The sequence below is a fragment of the Schistocerca gregaria genome, chromosome 5, assembly GCF_023897955.1.
Source record: "Schistocerca gregaria isolate iqSchGreg1 chromosome 5, iqSchGreg1.2, whole genome shotgun sequence".
In the NCBI taxonomy this organism is placed as follows: domain Eukaryota; kingdom Metazoa; phylum Arthropoda; class Insecta; order Orthoptera; family Acrididae; genus Schistocerca; species Schistocerca gregaria.
This window is the reverse complement of record NC_064924.1, coordinates 560,442,789-560,469,122: the sequence shown is the minus strand read 5'-3', so window position 1 is coordinate 560,469,122 and position 26,334 is coordinate 560,442,789.

Sequence of the window (26,334 nt, the reverse complement as noted above, 5' to 3'; positions counted from 1 at the left end):
CGTGCGGTTCCGGACTGAAGCGTCTAGAACCGCTCGGCCCCCAAGGCCGCTTGGGACTTAACTTCTGAGGTCATCAGTCCCCTAGACGTAGAACTACTTAAACCTAACTAACCCAAGGACATCACATACTTCCATGCCCGAGGCAGGATTCGAACCTGCGACCGGAGCGGTCGCAAGGTTCCAGACTATAGCGCCTAGAACCGCTCGGCCACCCCAGCCGGCGTAAATTACCTGGCAGGGTGATAGACGGGCCGTACCACGTGATGCAGGAACACAGTTGAGCAACAAGTGAGGGGTGTGAAAGAGTCACGTAAAAGCAGTAGTCCTTTCACGCCGACATTCTCCTCTGCCGCGTCTCTCGAGTGTTCACTTCTGGCAGCAGAAAAGCAGACGAGCGTAATTACGCACCCGGCGCATCCCGTCACAGTTGCGTCAACCCTCCGACGGTCGCTCGTCTCGTCCTGTAGTGAGAGGACGCTTTTTGTTGCGGCTGTCGTTATTATTTGGCACACTCGGCGGGCAGCCGTTACGCAGCGATCCCCTCGCCAGCAGAAACCTACTTGCTACTCCAGCCGGATCGTCCCGAGCCCGGGAGCGTAGGGCATTAGCAGTGGCCATTCTGCGGCGAGAAAAGGCCGCCGTATAAGGCGCACAGAAGGCCCGCCCAATCTGGTCCGGCCATCACGGCCGGACGATTCCCCATTATGGCCCCCAGTTCACAACAGCGCCGCAGTGTGTATTCCTGCCAGACAGCGACCGTACCGCAGAATAAAGGCGTAGTTCGGCAAATTTGGGCGCCTCTAATATGCCTATACGGCGAGAGGCGTGTTATTGGGTGTTTCTTTCATGTTTGTTTGTTTACTGCGTGGCCACCCGACGCCATCTGCATACAGAACGCGTTAGTGGTGGTATCCTGCATGAATCGTTAAGAACTATTCTTCTGCCTCCTGCGGCGCTACAACAGCGGTTCCTAAGGCACTACCGACATGTGTAACGTGGGGAGTATACGCTACACACCGTGGGTATAGAATTCCCCCTAGTAACCTCCATCAGGAAGCCACGGTGGAACTTTAACAAAGCTAATTGGCCGCAGCATACCAAAGAAATCGAAGACAATATTCGATGGGTCAAACCTCAAGTAGGAAACTATTAACGATTTATCGGAATGATGAGCAGTGCTGCTAATAAAAACACATCCCGAGGCTATCGTAAGGAATATATACCGCACTGGGACGAAGTCACTAAAAAGCTAAACCAAGAGCACACCGAGAGCGGTGATAACTAAAAGGGAAAACAAATACTAGAATCATTAAACCGAAAACGGAAACAAAGATGGTAAACATTAACATCAGATCTGAACTTTACTCACTCCAGTGGAAAGGTATAGTCACTACTAAGGAAATTAGACTCTGCTTCTTCTAAAACCGTTAGTGAATCAGCCTCATGGCCCTCACAGGTAGCACAGCACATTAAACCACGAGCTAAAAATGTTCCTCTAGACCGAACAGCTGCAACCAAAGTAAAGTAAGAGTTAGACGAAATGGGCAAAAATCTCCAACCTCGCCGCTATTACTCGAAAACCTTCACTGATTTAGAAATTAAAGGAGCTACTAGGAGCCGCAAAAGTAGGAAAGACGCTGGCACGGACGGGATCTCCCCAGAATTCATCAGATACCTAGGTAAGAACGACGTAAATTGGCTAGGAGATTTCTACAACAACATTCTCAACACCGGGAGGATCCCACAACAGTTTAAAATAGCTTACACTATAGCAATACTCAAACCAGGCAAACCACCCAAAGACCCAGCAAGCCATCGCCCAGTTGCATTACTGAGCGTGAGGTACAAATTGCTGGAACGACTCATTTACAACCGTATGTAAATGGCTAAAGATGAATTGATACCACCATTTCACGTACGCTTCCGCAATAACCGTAGCTTACATTTATCTATATTTAGAATTTGCTGCCATTCTTGACAGCAATGACAAATCCTGTACAAGTCATCTTTTATCCTCCTACAGTCACTCAACGACGACACCTTCCCGTACACCACAGCATCATCAGCAAACAGCCGCACATTGCTATCCACCCTATCCAAAACGTCATTTATGTAGATAGAAAACAACAGCGGACCTACCACACTCCCCTGGGGCACTCCAGATGATACCCTCACCTCTGATGAACACTCACCATCGAGAACAACGTACTGGGTTCTATTACTTAATAAGTCTTCGAACCACTCACATATTTGGGAACCAATCCCATATGCTCGTACCTTAGTTATGAGTCTGCAGTGAGGCACCGAGTCAAACGCTTTCCGGAAGTCAAGGAATATGGCATTCGTCTGATATCCTTCATCCATGGTTCGCAAGATATCATGTGAAAAAAGGGCGAGTTGCGTTTCGTAGGAGCGATGCTTTGTAAAGCCGTGCTGATGCATGGACAGCAACTTCTCTGTCTGAAGGAAATTCATTATATTCGAACTGAGAATATGTTCGAGAATCCTGCAACAAACCGATGTTGAGGTTATTGGTCTGCAATTTTGAGGATCCGTCCTTCTACCCTTATATACAGGCGTCACCTGCGCTTTTTTCTAGTCGCTCGGGACTTTACGTTGGGCAAGAGATTCGCGATAAATGCAGGCTAAGTAGGAAGCCAATGCAGGAGAGTACACTCTGTAAAACCGAGTTGGAATCCCATCATGCCCTGGCGATTTATTTATTTTGAACCCATTCAGCTGCTTCACAACCCCAGGGATGTCTATCACTATGTACTCCATACGGTAATCATACGGCGGTATGTTTCTACGATCCTCCTGCGTGAAGGACTTCTCAAATGCTGAATTTAAAATTTCATCTTTCGTTTTGCTGTCTTCCGTTGCCAGGCCAGACTCATCAGTGAGTGACTGGATGGAAGCCTTCGACATGATTACCGATTTTACGTAAGGCCAGAGTTTGCTTGGGTTTTCAGCAAGATCTTTTGCTAAGGTATGGCGTTGGTACTGGTTGAATGCTTCGCGCATCGCTCTTTTTTTTTTACAGCAGCACGAATCTTTTCTAATTTTTGCCTGTCCTCATTCTCCCGATCTTTCTTGTACCGCGAGTGCAATTGTCTTTGCCTCCTCAGCATTCTCCGAATTGCGCTGTTAAACCACGGTGGGTCTTTTCCGTCCGTAACCCACTTTTTCGGCACATACTTGTCCAACGCGTGATTTACAATGTGAACGTCCCATTCTGGAATACCGGTAACGCCTGTGGGCACCGACACACGCAGTGAACACCTTCGATGTGAACTGCCAACGTCCCTCAAAGTTTTGACGCTTACGTAATGGCGCTGCAGCAAATCGAGTTCCCATTTCCGTGTTGCCGTGTGCTCGTTTACAGACGCATAGCGGGCGAAAATTTCACTTGTTGGCATTAGTGGCTGGAGATGGCAGCCCCACGAATGATGCGGCCGACGAGATCTCGCAGTCCCATCACGCCAGGTGCGGCGCCGCCTCGGCAAACACAGGCCGCCAGTTTCATCAGCCCCGCGGCCCGCTAATTTGTGGAACGGGCTGACAAGGCCCCTCTCTATTGCCGCCCTAATGAGGATCGAGACGCCTTCGCAATACCCCCTCTATGCACTCTTCACTGCAGGTGTTCTTCAGTCATGACTTCTCTTTTCTGGCGCTGGTAAATTCGTGCTGAGATAAAACCAGATACACGGCTGAGGAACGCGATACGTAATACCCGGGTCATTACGCTCCTTCGTGGCCATCGCTAGCAGTAACTGCAATCATTCCAGTTTCAGCAGAGAATACTGAATCATCTCAGTAATCTGAGACGCAGGGAGGTTGCTTTTTTTTCGTTTGTATTTTGCTGGGTGTATATTTCTAAACTAAGCGCCGTAATCCAGATGAATGTCTTACCGGATCTCTAATATTGTCCATCTGGACGGTATATATTTCTAAACAAAGCATGGTAATCAAGATGAATCAAGAGTGTATTACCGCGCCTCTCATATTATGCCACAAACCCCTCTTCTCACGAATTCTATTCAATACCTCCTCATTAGTTATGTGATCTACCCATCTTACCTTCAGCATTATTCTGTAGCACCACATTTCGAAAGCTTCTATTCTCTTCTTGTCCACACTATTTATTGTTCATGTTTCACTTCCATACATGGCTACACTCCATACAAATACTTTCAGAAACGACTTCCTGACACTTAAATCTATATTAGATGTTAACAAATTTCTCTTATTCAGAAACGCTTTTCTTGCCAAGGGAGACCAAAAGATGAATACACAAAGCAGATTCAGAAGGATGCAGGTTGCAGTAGGTACTGGGAGTTGAAGAAGCTTGCACAGGATAGAGTAGCATGGAGAGCTGCATCAAACCAGTTTCAAGACTGAAGACCACAACAACAACAACTCATATTATGCATCTGGAAGTATATTTTTGAGCTGTGAGTGTCATCTAGTCTTAATTTCCGTGAGATCTTGTATACCAAAGCTACACCATCATGAAATGTGTCGTTAAGTAACTTACAGAAACTCACGAATAACGTTTGAAAGTCAAAAAGTAGAATAAAAAACTAAAATAACAAATAACAAAAAAGTATTAAGATATATATACAATAAATGACGGTAACACGAAATCATGTGCATAATAAAACTAGTGTCTCGCAAGAAAGACCTTCAGCTTGGTTTTGAATATCTAGTCCCGATCACTCACATTCCGTAGCTTTACTAGAAGCATGGTGGAAATGGCAAATGCAGAATAGCACGCACGTTTCTGTCTGTCTGTGTGTGTGTGTCTGAGCTGCAGCTTTCATTATCAACAGGCTTCCAGTTTCATCATTACGATGATAGCGTTATCCAATGTAACATAACTATACATATTTCCACAAGGAATGCTATAACGAATTTTTTAACTGTAGTACATGAAATGATAGGTAAGTACACAAACTATTTACCTGAAATAAATTTTACAGAATGCATAGACGCAGTTTTGTGTAGCAACCTTCGTAATAATCATTGCATCTGAGCTAGCAGAAAAAGTCATATTGTCCGCGATATGTGACATAATTTCCAAGTCGTGCACTTGATAGAGAAAAGGAACAAGTGAGTGCATTACAAGATGTAGAAATATTTATTCGTGGGAAAAGTATCCCATCTTACATTCTGAGTGGAGAATGGGACGTGGCCAACAATACCTTTCTTTCTTTCTTTCTAAGAAACTCAGAAATCATTCTAAGGGTATGTCGCTCACGCAATCGTAGAAAAAGCAAAGCTCCATAAATTTAAACATTTAATACAGAAAGCTATTTCGGAAGCTACTGGCAAATACCCTTTTAAAGTTACGAAACAGAAGACGGTAAGATACCAACTGATATAACGTAGTGCAATATCGGATTACAGTATCTTCTGTTCCTGACTGGGACTATCTTCCAAAGATTATATGAAGTTTGTGAAGTAGAACTTCAATATTCATAATGAAATTAATCTCTCGCTAGAAAAAAAATGTATAAAATGCTTTTTGGCAATATAAAAATACAAATCAGCATTGAAGTACCAAAAACTAAATTGCCAAGCATGATTTTAATCACGCTGCTAACAAAAGCAAGCGAGTCACTCACTTTATGTGGTATTTTGTACATTCAACTATCCCTTATTGTAGTATTCAATTCCTGTAGCTTACAAAATAAGTGATAATGCACTCAAATATTTTGTTGTTACCTCTGGTATCAGCACCTAATAGTCGATTGTTAAGGACGGAGCCCTAAATCATTTTCAGAGAACCCGGAATTTGCTGTAACCGGTATTTCCTGTAATTTATGGACACCACACAACTCCGTTTCTCCAGGACACGAGTCGATTGCTGAAGTCTCTACCATTCTCTGTTATATAAAGATGAACATTTTGGCAAGAAACCTGTCGTTGAATGCATAACTGTTATTTGAGAGGGCTGCTTGCTTTCCTTACGTATCTTTCATTCTAAAATGAATTCTACGTGTTGGCTTGATGTATTAACAATCAGACAAGATGGATACATGAACCACAGCGATGACGATGATTATCATTATTTTGCTCTTTTAAATAGGGAGCGAAGATGACATTTGTTGTATGAATGAATTAGTGTATTTACTATGTCAAACAAGCGATCAACGCATACGTGGGCTTGTCAATCTCAATACTACTGTCAAAGGTTTTCGACATAGCAGAAAAGACCTCCTTACAGAAACACCTAAAAAATGAGACTGTTCGAACTCGGTCAGGTAACCTCAGAGATAATTATATACTAAGACTTCCCTAAGCAAAATTTGTCGATCTGGTAAAAAGGATTTTGTTGTTGCAACTTAGTTTTGTACAATAGCAGTACAGTACCTATTAATAAATTTCACTTGAAAATTAAAATAACGGCATAATCCTTGACAACTTTAAGAATTCAGTTTCACCTTTGAAGTGACAATTTAGCAAAATGGAGTATCAAAGTCGGCACAATAGTCAAAGTTTCGTTTCGATTCTTGCATCGAAGTCACCAGTGTCATACTCCTACAGTTAAGGTTCAATCATTTTTGGATATACTTATACGTGTAAAACTAGGAACAACACTCGACGAGCGCACTTCACACAAACAGGAAGCTACATATGTAGAAAAAACGATAGTTTCTAAAGTGGTGCAGTGGCTCAGTAGTTTCATATGATTGTTATACTGGAATATTACTCTTCATGTCTCCATCTTTCACTGAAAGGAAATCTAAATTTCAGCCTCCTCCACACCCACCCTGCTCCTAGAAAAAAATAACAAATTCAAAAATGGTTTTATTACAATCTCACCCTGTTCACAATAATCGTTTTGCATTAAACTGAAAATGAAACTTGTTTGAAACTGTAGAGGTGATAAGCTCATTTGTATACGAATTATTTGAAACTAACAAGAGAATCAAGGAAGGTTATAATTTAACGTCCTGTTGAAGTTAAAGTCATTAGAAACTGAGCACAAACTCAGATTGGGGAAGGGCTTTTGCGATTAGTATTTAACATAAAATGACTTGATAACATGTCTGAGGACTTGAAAGTATTGGGTGTGATTTTTTTATGGGAACTTACGGACACCTACACCTCAGACAATACCAACTGCATACGGATGATGAGAACTTACCATTTTGTTATAGCTCTACGATAAGCTGTATTTCCCCTCTTCTGCCTCATTCATTTCATCAATGACAGATGCAACAGGTTGGAAAAGATAACCAAGTACAACAGCAAATATAGCAAAATGTATTAATAGATTTACGATGCTCAAATCAACCTTACATCTGCTTAGATACTGTCTTTTTTATTACTTTACAAGGCTAGACTTAGAGGGAAGCGGAACAAATTTATGAAAAGAACATAAATCGTGATGAAAAGGTAGATGGAGAAAAATAACTAGCGCTTTTTCAACTATTTCTCGGAACTTCGTGCATAGTTCCTTGACGTGACCTGTCCGTTTACCTAACTGGTAAAGTATGTAAATTTTCGAATTTTATTTAGCTACCATTTGTACTTTAGTGACCATTGTTGCTACAACAATGCACGTACGTTGATACCAGCTTCCGCTTGGATAACCTCGAAGTTCAGGTCTATTTTTTAACTCTAGCCCCAATGTGTTCCGATCCTATATTGGCATCGGCCTATCTGTTCTTGGTAGTTATCTAGGAAAGCATTTTGTATAGTTTCGCAGGACGTCTCGTTTCTCGTCATGCCCTCCACTTACAATAATAACTGTTGAATGATCTCTGGACATAAAATTTGATAATTTTTTTCAGAATATATCAAGAACGCTTTTAGCAATTTAACAACATTCCCAACAAGACAGCCCTATTATGGGTGAGGGGGACAGCTATGGAAAGCGTGTAGAAAATTTCAAACACAGGTGGGACATGTATGATATACAATCTGTAAAAATGGATAGCACGGAGCAGTTTCAACCAGACTTAGTGGATGTATTGTTTGCTGGATGAAAACTAACACTCTTAGCTTAGTAACCCCATAGGAGCCAACCAGGTGGAGATGAATGTGTAGCAGTAGTCGACAACTACCGACATTAATGACGATTTCATAGTTTTCAGAGCTGACTGACTGATTCTTACATTCCTAATGACTTTTGATTTATTTTAATGGTGAAGGATGGTGAATTGGACGTATGATAAATCATAGTCCTATACATTTATGTTCTAAGGAACTAAAGGAACAAATTAAATAGGTAATGTCGGGCTATCAGCTGCTGGAAATGTGATTTTAAGAAGAAATACCGAAGGGTTCAGCATTTGTATGACAATACATGTAACTAGATGGTGATATTTTTCTGGTCCTAGAAGAGGACTAGTGTCCTCTGCTTCCCACCCCATCCACCCGTCTTGCGGATGCTTAAGACGAGAGAGGGAAGCCACGCTCACGGTCTCGTGAGGTCAATGGCAGCATGGCCAGAGTCACAAGTGATACTCCTGCCGCAAGCAGGCAGTTCCCAATGGCCTTAGAGATTCGTCAGCTGTAACAAGCGCCCAGATTTCTTCTCTGAATAATGTCCAGTCACTGCTGCCCTCACAATGTGTGGACAATGTGTCTGTGCGACGCAGGTGTCCAGAACCCGGTCCAGGGTGTGAAATTCTTCCGCAGACCACTGCTGAAAGCGGCTACACGTCACTGATTCATTGTGTCCAACACGTGCAGCCACTATTCGAAACGTCCATCCAGCTTCCCACAGACCAAAAATGCGACCCTGTTGAAGCGACTGAAATCACTCAACAGGAGTTCTCCTTAGCGGGGCATCGTTGTACCCAAGAATGAATGTTGCACGCACTTTGTCTACACTCAGCGCAGTTACTGCCTACAGAGCCCAAACACAGGGAGCACAGATCAGCCTCCAGAGAGCCATCTGATCGCCGATGACTGTGACAAAGAATCAGTAACGCTGCAACCCCTCAGTACGCGTACATTATAGGTTGGTGTCTCTGAACACAGACGGTAACGCAGTCCTTGAGCGTGTTCTGCAAGCAAGTATCTTTGCCATGGCCGCCGCATTTAACTTGATAAATAAATATGTAAATAAATAAAATGTTCATATGCGTCTAAGTAAGGACAGGAATATCAACGAAGCTTCAGCAGCATAGCTTGTAACGAGCATGCAACTGTGATAGAATTTAACGGTGGTACTGTCACTGTTCTGGAAACACGTTCATGTGAAGGACGATTGTATTGGCAGTTTAATCTTCAGACCCTACTAGTGGTGGAGATCGTTAGTGCCCCGTGACCATGCGACGACTGTAGCAGGTGGGAGCACAGAGGACGACCCACCGTACACGGCAGCCCACGCCGTGCTGAATAATTCTCCGCCTGGGCACAGGACGTTCCTCAAGTGTCGCCGGAGGGCGTGACGAGACTGCGTGGAGAACGCCGATTTCTAGGAATCTGGGTCTTACGTCTCGTAAAGTGTACTTCGTGACATCACGCCTCCGCGGCCCAGCTACTCTGAATATGTTTTCTCAGCGGCACTTGCTGGCGTCAGGTCCCAAACTGCTCGACAGCGTGCGGATACCTTAAATAAACTCGAGAAAAGTTACGTGCCCATTACTCATCTGGCGAAACTGAGGAGAGGTGAGTAACAGAATTAAACAACTGACGAACGATTATCCATCACCTCGCATTTAAAAATTGAGGATTTATTCTTGTGGCCTACCACTCAAACTGGACACTTACATTCAGAAGACTCGAACTGTTTGTAAATTCAGTTTACAAATCTTTGACACTTTTGAGATGAATCATTATATTGTTATACAAGCGTCGATAATAAATAAACATCTCCAGTTACAGGAACTACGATCCTAGCACTCTTACATCTACGTCTATATTACTACTCTAAAGTTCACATCCGCGTGCTTGGGATAAGTGTCCCAGAAACATTTTCAGACTATTTATCGGCCATTACATTCTTGTATAATACGTAGGAAAGAAGAACCCCTAAATCTTTCACTGTCAGCTCTGATTTTCCCTATTTTACTATCCCTACGTAGTTGGCATCCAACAAAATATTAGTTTGGTGCATTAACGTCTATATGCAGCAGGATTTTAGAACATATATTGTGTTCGAACATTATGAATTACCTCGAAGGAAACGGTCTATTGACACACAGTCAACATGGGTTTAGGAAACATCGTTCCTGTGAAACATAACTCGTTCTTTATTCACATGAGGTGCTGAGTGCTATTGACAAGGGATTTCAGACCGATTTCGTATTCCTAGATTTCCGGAAGGCTTTTGACACTGTACCACACAAGCGGCTCGTAGTAAAATTGCGTGCTCACCGAATATCGTCTCAGTTATGTGACTGGATTTGCGATTTCCTGTGAGAGAGACCACAGTTCGTGGTAATTGACGGAAAGTCATCGAGTAAAACAGAAGTGATTTCTGGCGTCCCCCCCCCCCCCCCCCCCCCCCCTCGGTAGTGTTATGGGCCCTTTGCTGTTCCTTATCTATATAAACGACTTGGGAGACAACCTGAGCAGCCGTCTTCGGTTGTTTGCAGATGTCGCTGTCGTTTATCCACTAATAAAGTCATCAGAAGATCAAAACAAACTGCAGAACGATTTAGAAAAAATATCTGAATGATGCGGAAAATGGCAGTTGACCCTAAATGACGAAACGTGTGATGTTATCCACATGAGTGCTAAAAGGAAGTTGTTAAACTTCGGTTACACGATAAATCAGTCTCATCTGAAAGCCGTAAATTCAAATAAATACCTAGGTATTACAATTACGAACAACTTAAATTGGAAGGAACACACAGAAAATGTTGTGGGAAAGGATTGGCAGGACACTTAGAAAATGTAACAGACCTACTAAGTAGACTGCGTACACTACGCTTGTCCGTCCTCTTTTAGAATAGTGCTGCGCGATGTGGGATCCTTACCAGGTAGGCCTGACGGAGTACATCGAAAAAGTTCAAAGAAAGGTAGCACGTTTTGTATTATAGCGAAATATGGGAGAGAGTGTCACAGAAATGATACAGGATTGGGCTGGAAATCATTAAAAGAAAGGCGTTTTTCGTTGCGACGGAATCTTCTCACGAAATTCCAATCACCAACTTTCTCCTCCGAATGCAAAAATATTTTGTTGACACCGACCTACACAGGGCGGAACGATCACCACGATAAGGGAAATCAGAGCTCGTACGGAAAGGTATAGGTGGTCATTTTTTCCGCACGCTATACGAGATTGGAATAATAGGGAATTGTGAAGGTGGTTCGATGAACCCTCTGCCAGGCACTTACAGGTGATTTGCAGAGTATCCATGTAGATGTAAATGTAGATGTAATTTCGTACCATTTTTGTTTTGCATGATGTAAATGCGGCTGCTATGAGGTTTTTTTACTGACTATCATATTTATTTGAAGTTCATTGTTGCTATTTGAGTCCATATATTGTGATTTCATGATTTGGAGTTGGTGAGTGGAGTGCCAAGAGGAGAAATCGGAACATTCCCGACAAATCCTTGTGTTAGAAAAAATGGTTCAAATGGTTCTGAGCACTATTGGACTTAACAGCTGTGGTCATCAGTCCCCTAGAACTTAGAACTACTTAAACCTAACTAACCAAAGGTCAACACACATTTCCGTGCCCAAGGCAGGATTCGAACCTGCGACCATAGCAGTCGCGCGGTTCCGGACTGAGTGTCTAGAACCGCTAGACCACGGGACCACCACCCTTGTGTTACATTTCAGAAGAGGTGTGACAGCAGCGGACGCAGCCAGAAACATTTGCGCCGTGTATGGGAATAATGCCATTGGACACAGCACGGCAAGAAAATGGTTTTCTCGTTGTAAGGACAATCGTTTTGACATTAATGACTCTCCAGCTAAAGGAATACCTTCGGGGTTTGATCAAGATCGTTTAAACGCATCAATTCACGATGATCCACTTGTGTTCACGAGAACTGGTAAATGTGATGAACTACGATCGTTCCATCAATCGTGTGACATTTATATGCAATACCGAATTTTCAAAAATCGAGTGTATGGGGACCACTTGCCAAAATCACAAAAATCAGTAGGTTGTGGTACGTGCTTCTCTGCATGTTGGTCATCAATTGGCTCGTAAATAACATTGACCATTCTTGTTGTGTATCGCGTTACTGGTGATATAAAATGATATCTTTATGCTAACATAAGGAAAAGAAAGGAATAACTGAGCTCAAACAAACAGGCAGCTCCCCATACCTCTGCACATCCACAAAAGAATGTTTTGTATCTGGTGTAACAGCGACGATGTGATGTACTACGTATTGCATCTCCGAGGTGTAACCAGCACTGCTGACATTCGCTGCAAAGACTGATACGTCTCGCAGACCCAGTCCAAGAACAGCGACCGGGAAGACGGCGTGAAGCAATGCCACTCGACAATAACGTCCGTTATACTGACAACGGAGTTGGACTGGGAAGTCTGTCTCCAATCATAATACTCGCCTGATGTTGCCCTCTCAGATTTTCACCTTCTCCGCTCTCTATAGAGCAGCATTCAGGGAACTTCCTTTTCCGATGAAATCTCGCTCCAAACATGGCTCGACGAGTTCTTCGCCTCAGAAGCCCGTGACTTCTGCAGTAGCCGAATCGAAAAGTTACACCAGAGTTGGCAAATTCTTGTACATAGTGTAAGAGAATATAGCGTTGGTGACTAATTTCTCTGTTATGTGTCTCTGTCATTTTCGGAAAAATGCTACGAATTTATTCATCAACGTAATATTTTCACATTCGTTGGAGAATTTTAGACAGAAATTTTGTGAAAAGACCTCACTGGAACGGAAAAGCTCTGTTTTACGTATTGCCAGCCCATCTCGCGTATTATATCCGTGGTACTCTTTTTTCTATTTTGCGATAGTACAAAACGAGCTGCCGTTCTCTGAAGTTTTTCGATGTCACCCGACAGTCCTACCTGGTTAAGATTCTATATGGTGTGGCAACAATCTGACAAAGGATAGACATTCGTACTGAAGCCATTCTTCTTATTATATCTATGGCGTCTTTTAAGTGTTCTGCTAATAAAATGCAGTCTTTGGTTCACCTTGACCATAAATTATCTATGTGATTATTTCAATTTAAGTTGTTCGTAATTGCCATTTAATTGATTCTTTTTAATACTCATGTGGAGGACCATATAATTATTCAGGGTCAATTGATACATTTCGCACTATATAGATACCTTGTCCAAATCATTTTGAAATTCGTATTTACTATCACTTTACTACACGGCAAACAACAGCATCACCTAAAAACAGTCTAAGAGGGCTACTCACTTTGTCTGCCTAATCGTTTGCATAGATTTGGCAGAGGAGCTATAACACGCGTATATACAGTTTGGCCCCTCTTTATAAATTTGTAAGCAATTTAAGAAAGATTTTCAGTTTTCCAAAGTAGATCTACGAGTGTAATGGAAATAATTGTATCATAAGTTTTATGATTTCTGTAAAGTGTCATGTTTGACTAAGAGTAAGCATATAGTATGGAGATAGCGCTCCTGGTTGCTTTCATGTTTCCGTACCTGTAGTTACTCATGACGAATGTGAGTGTCTCTTCATAATCGAAAAAAGAATGACTTAAAAGATACTTTCGATCTTTTTCGTCATTTCCTTTCCTTTCCAATTTCAAAACATTTAAGTCAAATGTGGCCAGTGTAATTGTACTAGTGGAAGCTAGTGTAGTTTGCGTAATGCCATTTACTTATTTCCATTCTTAACAGCTATTACTTGTATCTATCGTTCAGCACAACTGCACTTAGTTTATTTGCTGTCGGAGTCCGATACTTTACTGGGTTACACGTTGTAGGTAATTTTACGTCCTCATCATCATCATTTAACACTAATTATGTCTTTCAGCGTTCAGTCTGGAGCATAGCCCCCTTATAAAATTCCTCCATGATCCCCTATTCAGTGCTAACATTGGTGCATTTTCTGATGTTAAACCTATTACTTCAAAATCATTCTTAACCGAATCCAGGCACCTTCTCCTTGGTCTGCCCCGACTCCTACACTCTGCTGCTGAACGTATGAGTCTCTTGGGTAACCTTGCTTCTCCCATGCGTGTAACGTGACCCCACCATCTAAGCCTGTTCGCCCTGACTGCTACATCTATAGAGTTCATTCCCAGTTTTTCTTTGATTTCCTCATTGTGAACACCCTCCTGCCATTGTTTCCATCTACTAGTACCTGCAATCATCCTAGCTACTTTCACATCCGTAACCTCAACCTTGTTTATAAGGTAACCCGAATCGACCCTGCTTTCGCTCCCATACAACAAAGTTGGTCGAAAGATTGAACGGTGCACAGATAACTTAGTCATGGTACTGACTTCCTTCTTGCAGAAGACAGTAGATCGTAGATGAGAGCTCATTACATTAGCTTTGCTACACCTCGCTTCCAGTTCTTTCGCTATGTTGCCATCCTGTGAGAATATGCATCCTAAGTACTTGAAACCGTCCACCTGTTCTAAGTTTGTTCCTCCTATTTGGCACTCAATCCGTTTATATCTCTTTCCCACTGACATTACTTTCGTTTTGGAGATGCTAATCTCCTTACATTTCAGATCTAGCTCTGAAATATTACTTTGCAAACTTTCAATCGAATCTGCCATAATTTTACGGTAGATACATTTTATAATGCAAACAGACAAGCCGCAGCTACTCAGTAACTCTGGCTTGAGTAGAAATCAGTGTGGTTTCCCTTAAGAAAAAAAAATAATTGGATCCAGATGTGAGTAAAAGGAGAAATATTATACTGAAGAGCCAAATAAACTGGTACACCTTCCTAATATCGTGTAAGGCTCCCTCGACCGCGCAGAAGTGCCGCAACATGACGCGGACGGATTCGACTTACGTCTGAAGTACTGATGGAGGGAATTGACACCATGAATCCTGCTGGGCTGTCCATAAATCCGTGAAAATACGATGGTGTGGAGATCTCGTCTGAACAGCACGTTGCAAAACATCCCAGATATGAAACTTCCTGGCAGATTAAAACTGTGTGCCCCACCGAGACTCGAACTCGGGACCTTTGCCTTTCGCGGGCAAGTGCTCTACCATCTGAGCTACCGAAGCACGACTCACGGCCGGTACTCACAGCTTTACTTCTGCCAGTACCTCGTCTCCTACCTTCCAAACTTTACAGAAGCTCTCCTGCGAACCTTGCAGGAATAGCACTCCTGAAAGAAAGGATAGCTTCTGTAAAGTTTGGAAGGTAGGAGACGAGGTACTGGCAGAAGTAAAGCTGTGAGTACCGGGCGTGAGTCGTTCTTCGGTAGCTCAGATGGCGCCGGCACGGTAACTCAGCGTGTTCGGTGAGAGAGTTAGCTGCTCTCTGTAATGAAACAACTGAGTTAATGGATCAACGACGAATTAAAACGGGTGTCTAGCGACGTCCGCCAGGAGCTGTTACAACGAACGAAAACGAACAAAGCCGGCACGGTAGCTCAGTGTGTTCGGTCAGAGGGTTAGCTGCCCTCTGTAATAAAAAAAACTGAGTGAATGGATCAATAACGACCTTCAATGGGCGTCAGCAGTCGTCCGCCACGAACAATTGAAACGAACAATAACGAACAAAATGAGATTACAAAAAAGAAAAAAAAGAAAAAAAGATGCCCGCGAAAGGCAAAGGTCCCGAGTTCGAGTCTAGGTCGGGCACAAATTTTTAATCTGCCAGGAAGTTTCATATCAGCGCACACTCTGCTGCAGAGTGAAAATCTCATTCTGGAAACATCCCAGATTTGCTCAATAATGTTCATGTATGGGGAGTTTGCTGTCTAGTGGAAGTGCTTAAACTCAGAAGAGTGTTCCTGGAGCCACTCTCTAGCAATTCTGGACGTGTGGGTTGTCACATTGTCCTGCTGGAATTGCCCAAGTCCGTCGGAATGCACAATGGACATGAATGTATGGAAGTGATCAGACAGGATGCTTACGGACGTGTCATGTCTGAGAGTCGTATCTAGACGTATCAGTGGTCCCATATCACTCCAAAGGCGCACTCTCCACACTGTTACAGAGTCCCTTCCAGCTTGAACAGTCCCCTGCTGACATGCAAGTTCCATTGATTCATCAGGTTGTTCGCATACCCGTATACGCCCATCTGGTGGATACAATTCGAAACGAGACTCGTCCGACCATGCAACATGGTGCCGGTCATCAACAGTCCAATGTTGGTATTGTAGGGCCCAGGCGATGCGTAAAGCTTTGTGTCGTGCAGTCATCAAGGGTACACGAGTTGGTCTTCCGCTCCGAAAGCGGATATCGATAATGATCTACATCTACAGCCATATTGCGCAAGCCATATGACGATGTGTGGCGGAGGGTACTTTGAGTACCTCTATCGGTTCTCCCTTCTATTCCAGTCGTGGAAAGAAAGATTGTCGGTATGCCTCTGTGTGGGCTTTAATCTCTCCGACTTTATCCTTGTGGTGTCTCCGCGAGATATGCGTAGGAGGGAGCAACATACTGCTTGACTCCTCGGTGAAGGTATGTTCCCGAAACTTCAACAAAGGCCCGTAGCGAGATATTGAGCGTCTCTCCTGCAGAGGCTTCCACTAGAGTTTATTTATCATCTCCGTAGCGCTTTCGCGATTACTAAACGATCCTGTAACGAAGAGCAATGCTCTCCGTTGGATCTTCTCTATCTCTTCCGTCAACCCTATCTGGTACGGATCCCGCAATGGTTAGCAGTATTCAAGAGTGGGCGAACAAGTGTACTGTAGCCTACTTCCTTTGTTTTAGGGTTGCATTTCCTTAGGATTCGTTGAATGGTTCGCAGACTGATAATTTTTTGTGACCCAGCATTGAAATCTGCAGCAATTAGCGGAAGGGTTGCACTCTTGTCACGTTGAACGTTTCTCTTCAGTCGTCGCTGGTCCCAGTGCAGTGTTTACCTGTCTCTTTATTTGAATACACATGCCTATACCGGTGTACATGCATTCTTTTCTAATAATTCAACGCTAAACGCGGAAATATTACTTAACTTAGATTACAATTTTTCTCAGTTGCGATGGATTTACAGCTGGTCCTCCTGAAATATTACTGCGCCGGACGCGGTGGTTCGCGGTTCTAGGCGCGCAGTCCGGAACCGTGCTACTGCTACGGTCGCAGGTTCGAATCCTGCCTCGGGCGTGGATGTGTGTGATGTCCTTAGGTTAGTTAGGTTTAAGTAGTTCTAAGTTCTAGGGGACTGATGAGCACAGCTGTTAAGTCTCATAGTGCTCAGAGCCATTTGAACCTTTTTTTTTTTTTTTGAAATATTACTCCAACTTGTAAACGAAAGAGTTCATGATTTGTTAAGAGAGAAATTGAGATGACAATAGAGGTAAGTTACAATTGACAAGGAAAATGGAACCAGTATTGTTAGGAATACGAATGGAGCTCGGATTTGGGATTTAGATCTGCAGTTATGTTCCTCGTCTGTGACCTTGGCGTCTAGTCCCTTGATCACAGCAGTGACGTGGCGAGGTTGCGCAGCGTGTTGAAATGCGTAGACCACGGGCAGATATTTCAGCAGTCGCCCCTAGCCACCCAGCGACGGCTATGGGGGCGCAGTGGCTTAAACAACAGAGTCGCTATTTTTTAAAGAATACTGACAGTCAACAGGGCATGTTAATCTCAGACATGTTAAGTTATTGCCCGTTTGTTGACATACGTGGAGTGGCTGCTTCATTAATCGAGTACCAAACAAAGACACTTCTTAGGTACAGGACACCGATCACAGAGAGAATTTGTGCTTGTTGGCGACCTCGTATCTCTGGCTGTACCAGCCGAGAGGGTCAGTACAGGCCAGCCGCATCGGCAGGTGTAAATCTCGGGGGCCGTGCGCCGCGGTGTGACAACGCGCTGGAGGTGCGGAGAGAAAGGCGCGCGTGTCCCCGTCAATGGCGCGCCGTGGCCCAGGCGGGCGTGAATGGGACCGCGAGGGACGGACACGGCGAGACACGGCGCACGCCTAACGGCTCGTTAGCCGCGCCGCGCCGGACCCAGATGCATGTGATTACTGCGGCCGCGACACCGCTGCGAAAACACCTCGTCTGCTGCGGCGCGCAGCACGGCGGCCACGCGCCCAGAACGCAGCCCTGGTATCACTGCGCAGGGACGAGCAGAGGAGGAACAGGAGGAAGAGGAGGAGGAGGAGGTGGTTTTGGGAGCACCTCGCCGACGTCATGGTCATTACAATAAGTTTTTCTCTTTTGTTCATTTTGGCCGCCGTAGCCACAAGTTTACTGAAAGATAAAACAAGAGTACTGTTGTTGTTGTGGTCTTCACTCCTGAGACTGGTTTGATGCAGCTCTCCGTGCTACTCTATCCTGTGCAAGCTTCTTCATCTCCCAGTACGTACTGCAGTCGACATCCCTCTGAATCTGCTTATTGTATTCATTTCTTGCTCCTCCTCTATGATTTTTACCCTCCACGCTGCCCTCCAATTCTAAATTGGTGATCCCTTGATGCCTCAGAACATGTCCTACCAACCGATCCCTTCTTCCAGTCAAGTTGGTCCACAAACTCCTCTTCTCCCCAATTCTATTTAATACCTCCTCATTAGTTATGTGATCGACCCATATAATCTTCAGCATTCTTCTGTAGCAACACATTTCGAAAGCTTATATTCTCTTCTTGTCCAAACTATTTATCGTCCGTGTTTCTCTTCCACACATGGCCACACTCCAGACAAATACTTTCAGAAACGACTTCCTGACGCTTAAATCTATACTCAATGTTAACAAATTCCTCTTCTTCAGAAACGCTTACCTTGACATTGCCAGTCTACATTTTATATCCTCTCTAATTCGACCATCGTCAGTTATTTTACTCCCCAAATAGCGAACCTCCTTTACCACTAAAGTGTCTCATTTCCTAATCTAATTTCCGCAGTATCACCCGGCTTTATTCGACTACATTCCATTATCCTCGTTTTGCTTTTGTTGATGTTCATCTTATATCCTCCTTTCAAGGCACTGTGCATTCCGTTCAACTGCTCTTCCAAGTCCTTTGCTGTCTCTGACGGAATTACAGTGTCATCAGCGAACCAAAGAGTTTTTATTTCTTCTCCATAGATTTTAATACCTACTCCGAGCTTTCCTTTTGTTTCCTTTACTGCCTGCTCAGTAAACAGATTGAATGACATCAGGGAGAGGCTACAAACCTATCTCACTCCCTTCCCAACCACTGCTTCCCTTTCATGCCCCTCGACTCTTATAACTGCTATCTGGTTTCTGTACAAATTGTAAAGAGTACGGTAAAGACCTGGTAATTTTGCGACAAGTAGTCCAAAACAACATCGTCTAATCACAAATAATAGATGGAATGTGGTCAAGCAAATGAAAGGAAAATGCAAACCGAAGTCATTATAGTGCTGTAGGGAAGCCAGACTATCCATATGGTAGTCAATATCCAGAATTAAACTATAATGTATGTAGAGTCTCGTACCGTAACTAAGCAAGGGAGAGGAAGTTGTTATGGGTGGCACATGTGGATTAACACGGTTCTTTCTTCGCATGAACTTTTACTTGAATGCAGTTCATGTGTTGTGGTACAAGCTCACCAGTAACAGTCGTCTTGCAGACAACAATGGTAATCTTGCTATTACAATCTTTAGTTCCACTGCTAGTCCCGTTATGGTCGCTAATCTGGTCGCAATGTACTGTAGGAGCCTTTTACGAATTGATCCCGCTCTGTGACCAACCACTAAAAATAAACGCAAAATATATCTATTTAAAACAGCAGATAAAAATTCGGTAGATGCCTTCCTAAGAGAGAGTCTCCATTTCTTCCAAGATAATTATGTAATTGTAGACCAGATATGGATCAAAATCAAAGATACAGTATCGACAGCAACAGACAGATTCATATCGCACAAGTTAATAAGAGACGGGACTGATCCACCATGGTACACAAAACACGTCAGAGCACTGTTCCAGAAGCAACGAAAAGAGTATGCCAAATTCAGAAGAACGCAAAATCCCCGAGACTGGCTAACTTTCACGGAAGCTCGAAATTTAGTGCGGACGTCAATGCGAGATGCTTTTAAAAACGTCCACAATGAAACATTGTCTGAAAATATGGTAGAAACCCCAAAGAGATTGTGGTCGTATGTAAAGTACACCGGTGGCAAAAAACAGTCAATACCGTCATCCCGCGATAGCGATGGAAATTTTACCGATGATGGTGCCAATAAAGCGGAGTTACTAAAACCAGTTCTCCGTAATTCCTACACTAAACAAGACGAAGTAAATATTCCAGAATTCGAAACCAGAACAGGTGTTAGCATGAGTGATATAAAATTAGATGTTTAGGTGTTGCGAAATAACTCAAATCACTTCAGAAAGGCTTGTCTTCCGGTCCAGATCATATACCAATGAGGTTACTTTCAGAGTATGCAGACACAATAGCGCCTTTCTTAGCAATCATACACAACCGCTCACTTGACGAAAGGTCTGTTCCTGAAGACTGGAAAGTAGCACAGATCACACCAACATTCAAGAGAGAAAATAGGATTAACCCACTGAATTACAGCCCCTTATCACTGACCTCAATTTGCAGTAGGGTTCGGGAGCATATACTGTACTCGAACATTATGAATCATCTTGAAGAAAATGACTTATTGATACATAACCAACATGGATTCAGAAAATATCGTTCTTGTTCAACACATCTAGATCTTTATTCACATGAAGTAATGAATGCTGTCGACAAGGGATCTCAGATCGATTCCATATTCCTGGATTTCCGGAAGGCTTTTGATACCGTTCCTCACAAGCGACTATTAATCAAATTGCGTGCACATGGAGTATCGTCTCAGTTGTGTGACTGGATTCGTGTTTTCCTCTCAGAGAGGTCACAATTCGTAGTGACAAACGATAAATCATCGAGTTCATGAGAAGTGATATCTGACGTTCCGCAAGGTGTCATAGGCCCTCTGCTGTTCATGATTTACATAAATGATTTAGGTGATAATCTGAGCAGCGTCCTTAGATTGTTTGCAAATGACGCTGTTATTTAACGTCTAGTAAAATGATCAGACGGTCAATTCCAATTACAAAATGATGTAGAGAGAATTTCTGTATGGTGCGAAAAGTGGACATTGGCACTAAACAAAAAAACGTGGGAGGTCATCCACATGGGTACTAAAAGAAATCCGATAAATTTTGGGTATACGATAAATCTCACAAATCTAAGGGCTCTCAATTCGACTAAATACCTAGGAATAACAATTACGAGCAACTTAAGTTGGAAAGGCCTCATAGATAATATTGTGGGGAAAGCGAAATGAAGACTGCGCTTTGTTGGCAGAACAGTTAGAAGATGCGACAAACCCATTAAAGAGACATCCTACATTACACTTGTCCGTCCTCTGCTGGAATATTGCTGAGCGGTGTGGGATCCTTACCAGGTACAATTAACGGAGGACATCGAAAAAGTGCAAAGAAGGCCAACTCGTTTCGTGTTATCGCGCAGTAGAGGTGAGAGTGTCACTGATATGATACTCGAGTTGGCGTGGCAGTCACTGAAACAAAGGCGGTTTTCTTTGCGGCGAGATCTATTTGCGAAATTTAAATCACCAACTTTCTCTTCTGAACGCGAAAAATTTTGTTGACTCTCACCTAGTAGGGAGAAATGATCATCGTAATAAAATAAGAAAAATCAGAGCTCGAACGGGAAGATCGACGTGTCCCTTTTTCCCAGGCGCCATTCGAGAGTGGAGTGGTAGAGAAGTAGTATGAAAATGGTTCGATGAACCCTCTGCCAGTACTTAAGTGTGAATTGCAGAGTAACCATGTAGATGTAGATGTAGATGTGAGTGCATGGCAGACACCAAACTGGAACAAGTCAGTGAGGCCGTCCAGCCAACGGCGGTGGCCTGAATACACGCTGTCGAGAGGACGTTGGTGGCACCTTGCTTGTCCGTGTGTCTCTGGTCTCTCTCGTGATAGGCGCACTTGATCCACCGCCTAACATCGATCTTCACGCTACATCTTTGATTACTGGTATGCTGGGGACGTCTTATGCCGGCACAATGTAGATAAATTAGGAACAGTGGAAAGTCGAATCGTTAGGAAAACACTAGGCCCACGAAAAATTGTAGAAGGTTATAAATTATGAAGTTAGGATTAAGTGCAAAGTGTCCATTATTAAAGTTCCGGTTTCAAAAGCCTTTAAAAAGAGAACCACTGCTCATAATTATGTCAAATTTTATTACTGACACAGGGTGTCATGGAAAAAATTGACCGATAGATGGCGTTGTAATCGTCACAATACAAACAGAGGCGTGGCACAAGGCTGTTCTTCGGTTTACGTCTGAGATATCCAGGATGATCGCCTCTGTGAAGGATCGTGCACTGCTGGGAAGGGCCTTTCACAAGAATTATGATAGTGTGCCAGCATCCCTGCAGAAGTTCCGACACTCAGGGGTATGAAAGGCGTTGATCTGATGTCTGTTAAGTGTCTGAAGAAAGTGATCACACAATCCCAAGAGGCAGTTTCTTTCGAGGTTCAGTGTGGCAGAGGAAGGCAAGCGGTTGGTCTGACATCTGTCAAAGATATGGCCACAGGAGGCGTAAAGCAGTGGTACGCAAACACACAGTGCACAGGAAATTGCCCGAGCATTGACTTTGCCTGCGAGCACGTTGCGTTAAGTCCTACAAAACATTCCACATTGCTATCCATACAATATCTCCCATGTTCAAGAGTTTCTTTCTGATGACCTGCAAGCAAGGCAAATGTTCTCTCTGGAATTACTTGTTCGCATAGAAGCGGACACTGAATGGCCATGAAACATTCTGTGGACAGAGGAAGCCCATTTCTATCTCTAACGACATGTCAGCACGTCAACAGCAGAACATGGGCAACAGAAAATCGGCACGCACACCAACCGGTATCGCTCCATTCCACAAAGGTGACTGTGTGATGCCGGTTGTCGACATAGTTCATCGTAGTTCCACGTTTTTTCGAGGAGGAGAGTCCAATCATTCCTGCTACCTGTACCCTCTCTGGTAAACACTATGAGTGTCTTTTGCGCACCAACGTCATTCCAACCCTTCAATAGCGTGGATGTGTGGGTAGGATCATTTTTATCCACGATTGCGCTCCGCCGCATACTGAAGAGGCATTTTGTAAATGCCGGAATTATCAGCCGTCATTTCTCTACAGACTGGTCGTCCAGATCACCTGATCTTAATCCGCGAGAATTCCGGCCGTGAGATTACGTGAAAGATGATCTCAGCGCTGTAATTAAGAAAGTAGCTGAACTGAAGGCATTAACAGCGCAATGCATTCTGAATGTGACCCCGGAGACACTCCGATCTACTGTGGAACTCCTGTCCTTCGATTTCAACTTGGGGCAGAAAACGGTGGACAGCATACTGAACACCTCTTGGGTCAGTCTCACGACAGTTAAAAACCGACATCATTTTGCGTTTTGTGAAGTTTTTGACTCAAGGACAATGAAAAAACGATTTTCTTATCCGATGTGGTATGACCTCACCGTGGAGAATGGGCTTGCCTAAGAGCGCCACAACTACTGACTACCAAAATTGTGCAGTCATGCAAATTGAACAGTAAGGATTGTGTAACCTACAACTCAAACCATAGCCGTCGTATTGATAATCATCTGTCATTTGTAGCAGACGCTTACAGCGCCATCAATCGGTAACATTTTCGTTAGGTTTTTTTTCTTTTGTGAACTTTCCCACTGCGTAAATAATAATCTGTTCAAATTTGACGTCATTCTGAGTAGTGGTTCTCTCTCTACAGCGTTTCGAAACTAGAACTTTAATTATGGGCACCCAGTACATACAGACATGGAAAACGTGTCAGAACTAATGAGAAAAAGAAGATCGGTATTTTTGTAAATTGTAACCACATATTCGTGGGATGGGAAGTCACTAACAGATTGGATGCACGAAGTAATAAAAGATTGAGAACAAAATGATAAACCCGAAGAGAGAGTTGACAGGGAAATGTCTAGGGGAAAAGTATTGAATATGGAAGGATTCAAAGGTAGCAGAGTGAAAGACGTTGGTCTGTAAGGCCATAAGACAGGAACAGAAACAAAAGAGAACAGCAAATGAGAACTGGAAGAAAACAACAACGAATGAGAAATTTGAATTGGCAGGTAATAGTTAATTGGCCCATCGGGAAAAAAGAACCACTGAATATCAGTTCCATATTTAGCAAACAATGGACACGTTGACGGGCCACAAAGACAACAGAGTAGCCCACTTCTGAAGGTCTGGAATTTACAGAATTAACCGCCACGGATGCCAGAAATTTTGTACATGCAGGACAGTACGTAATTTCAACGCCAGATTTAAAGAGCGCACTAGGCTGGCTGAGAAAAGTTATTCCACAGTTTCAACACATTTGAAACAGACTATTTCAGAGACCGACAGAGTCGTACAAAGGTTACATGTGAACAGCAAATGGAAATACACAAGTACCCTACACAGATGTGACAGATACCTCGTGGAAAACCTGCTAAAATCGTGTCGCGTCTCCTTTTGCCTGGTGTAGTGCAGCAGTGTGGCATGGACTAAACAAGTCGTTGGAAGTCCCATGTAGAAACATTGTCCCATAGTGACTCTATAGCCGTCCATAACTGCGAAAGTCTTGTCAGGGTAGATTTTGTGCACAAACTAACCTCTAGATTATGTCCATAAATGTTCGACGGGAATCATGTCGAGCAGCTTAGATGGGCAAATCAATCGTTCGAATTACCCAGAATGTTCCTCAAAGTAATCGCGAACAATTGTGGCCCGGTGACATGGCACATTATCATTCATAAAAATTTCGTCGTTATTTGGGAACAGGAAGTCCATGTATGGCTCCATATCGTCTCCATGTAGTCGAATGTAACCACTTACATTCAATGATCGGTTCAGTTGGAACAGGGGGCAGAGTCCATTCCATATAAACACAGCCCATACCCTCATGGAGCCATCATCAGCTTGCACAGTGCCTTGTTGAAAACTTGGGCCCATGACTTCGTAGTGCATGCGCCACGCTCAAACTCTTACCGTCAGCTCTTACCAACTGAAATCGGAATTCATATGACCAGGCCACAGTTTTACAGTCATCTAGGATCCAATTGATATAGTCATGAGCCCAGAAGACGCGCTGCAGGCGATGTCGTGCTATTAGCAAATGCAATCGCATCGGTCGTCTGATACCATAGTCCATTAACGCCAGATTTTGCTGTATTGTCTTAAAGATACTTTCGTCGTACGTCCCAGATTGATTTCAGCGGTTATTTCAAGAAATGTTAACAGGGGCGATTCTATGTAAACGCCGCTCCTCTAAGTCAAGTGAAAGTCGTCGGCCACTGCGTTGTCCGTGAGATGATGTAAGACCTGTATATTGGTATTCTCAGCAGTTTCTTGATACTATGTATCTCGCAATATTGAATTTTCTAACAATTTCCGAAATTAAATATTCCATGCGTCCCGCTCCAACTACCATTCCGCGTCCGAAGTCAATTAATTTCTGCCATAGGACCATAATCATGTAGGAAATGTTTTCACATGAATCACCTGAGTTCAAATGACAGGTCCTCCAGTCTACCGCGATCTGCATATGTGCATACCGCTATCCCATGACTTTTGTCACCTCACCGTAAAAGACAGTGGGAAACATGTTGAAACAACAACAGAATTACGTAGAGTAAGGTTTTCTCAGAATTTTATCCCCGTTTTTGATGAAACGCAACGGTAAGAATGTTGAAGGCTGAGCCGTCTCGTGCGCTGTCATCTACACTGTGAAAACAAATGACACTGATTGTATCGGTCCGGCCGCTTGAATTTTCCCGCGCAACGATCCGATTGGCTAACTTCAGCCCTAACTAACTCGAAAAACTCCGTCCCATTCAATTTTTTTCTTAACAATTATTTCTCAGCACAGCCCAACCCGTTACAGGCTTTAAAGTTTTCTGACCGATTCAAACCGCTCTGTATTTGTAACCACAAAAAAAGAGTGACGGTGTAAATTTAGGAAAGTAGCAGTACGCGCTTTAAAATGGAAACAGCCGAAATAATCTGACCATCATGTAAAGAACAGTGATTGTATAACAATCAAGGACGAAAATGCAAGTGTCTTTCAGGTTCATTAGAGTCGCAGCACAAGCTCGGATTGAGTGAAATATGACGTAAGAAATCAACCTCGTCCTTTTCAGAGACGTCACAGACTAGCGAAGAGTTCGGGATCTGGGTTTTTCAGCATTTGTAAAATGTTATTTCATTGTTTAACTGCATGGTCTTTTTTTTTTTTTTTTTTTTTTTTGCGTCTCCTATCCTGTG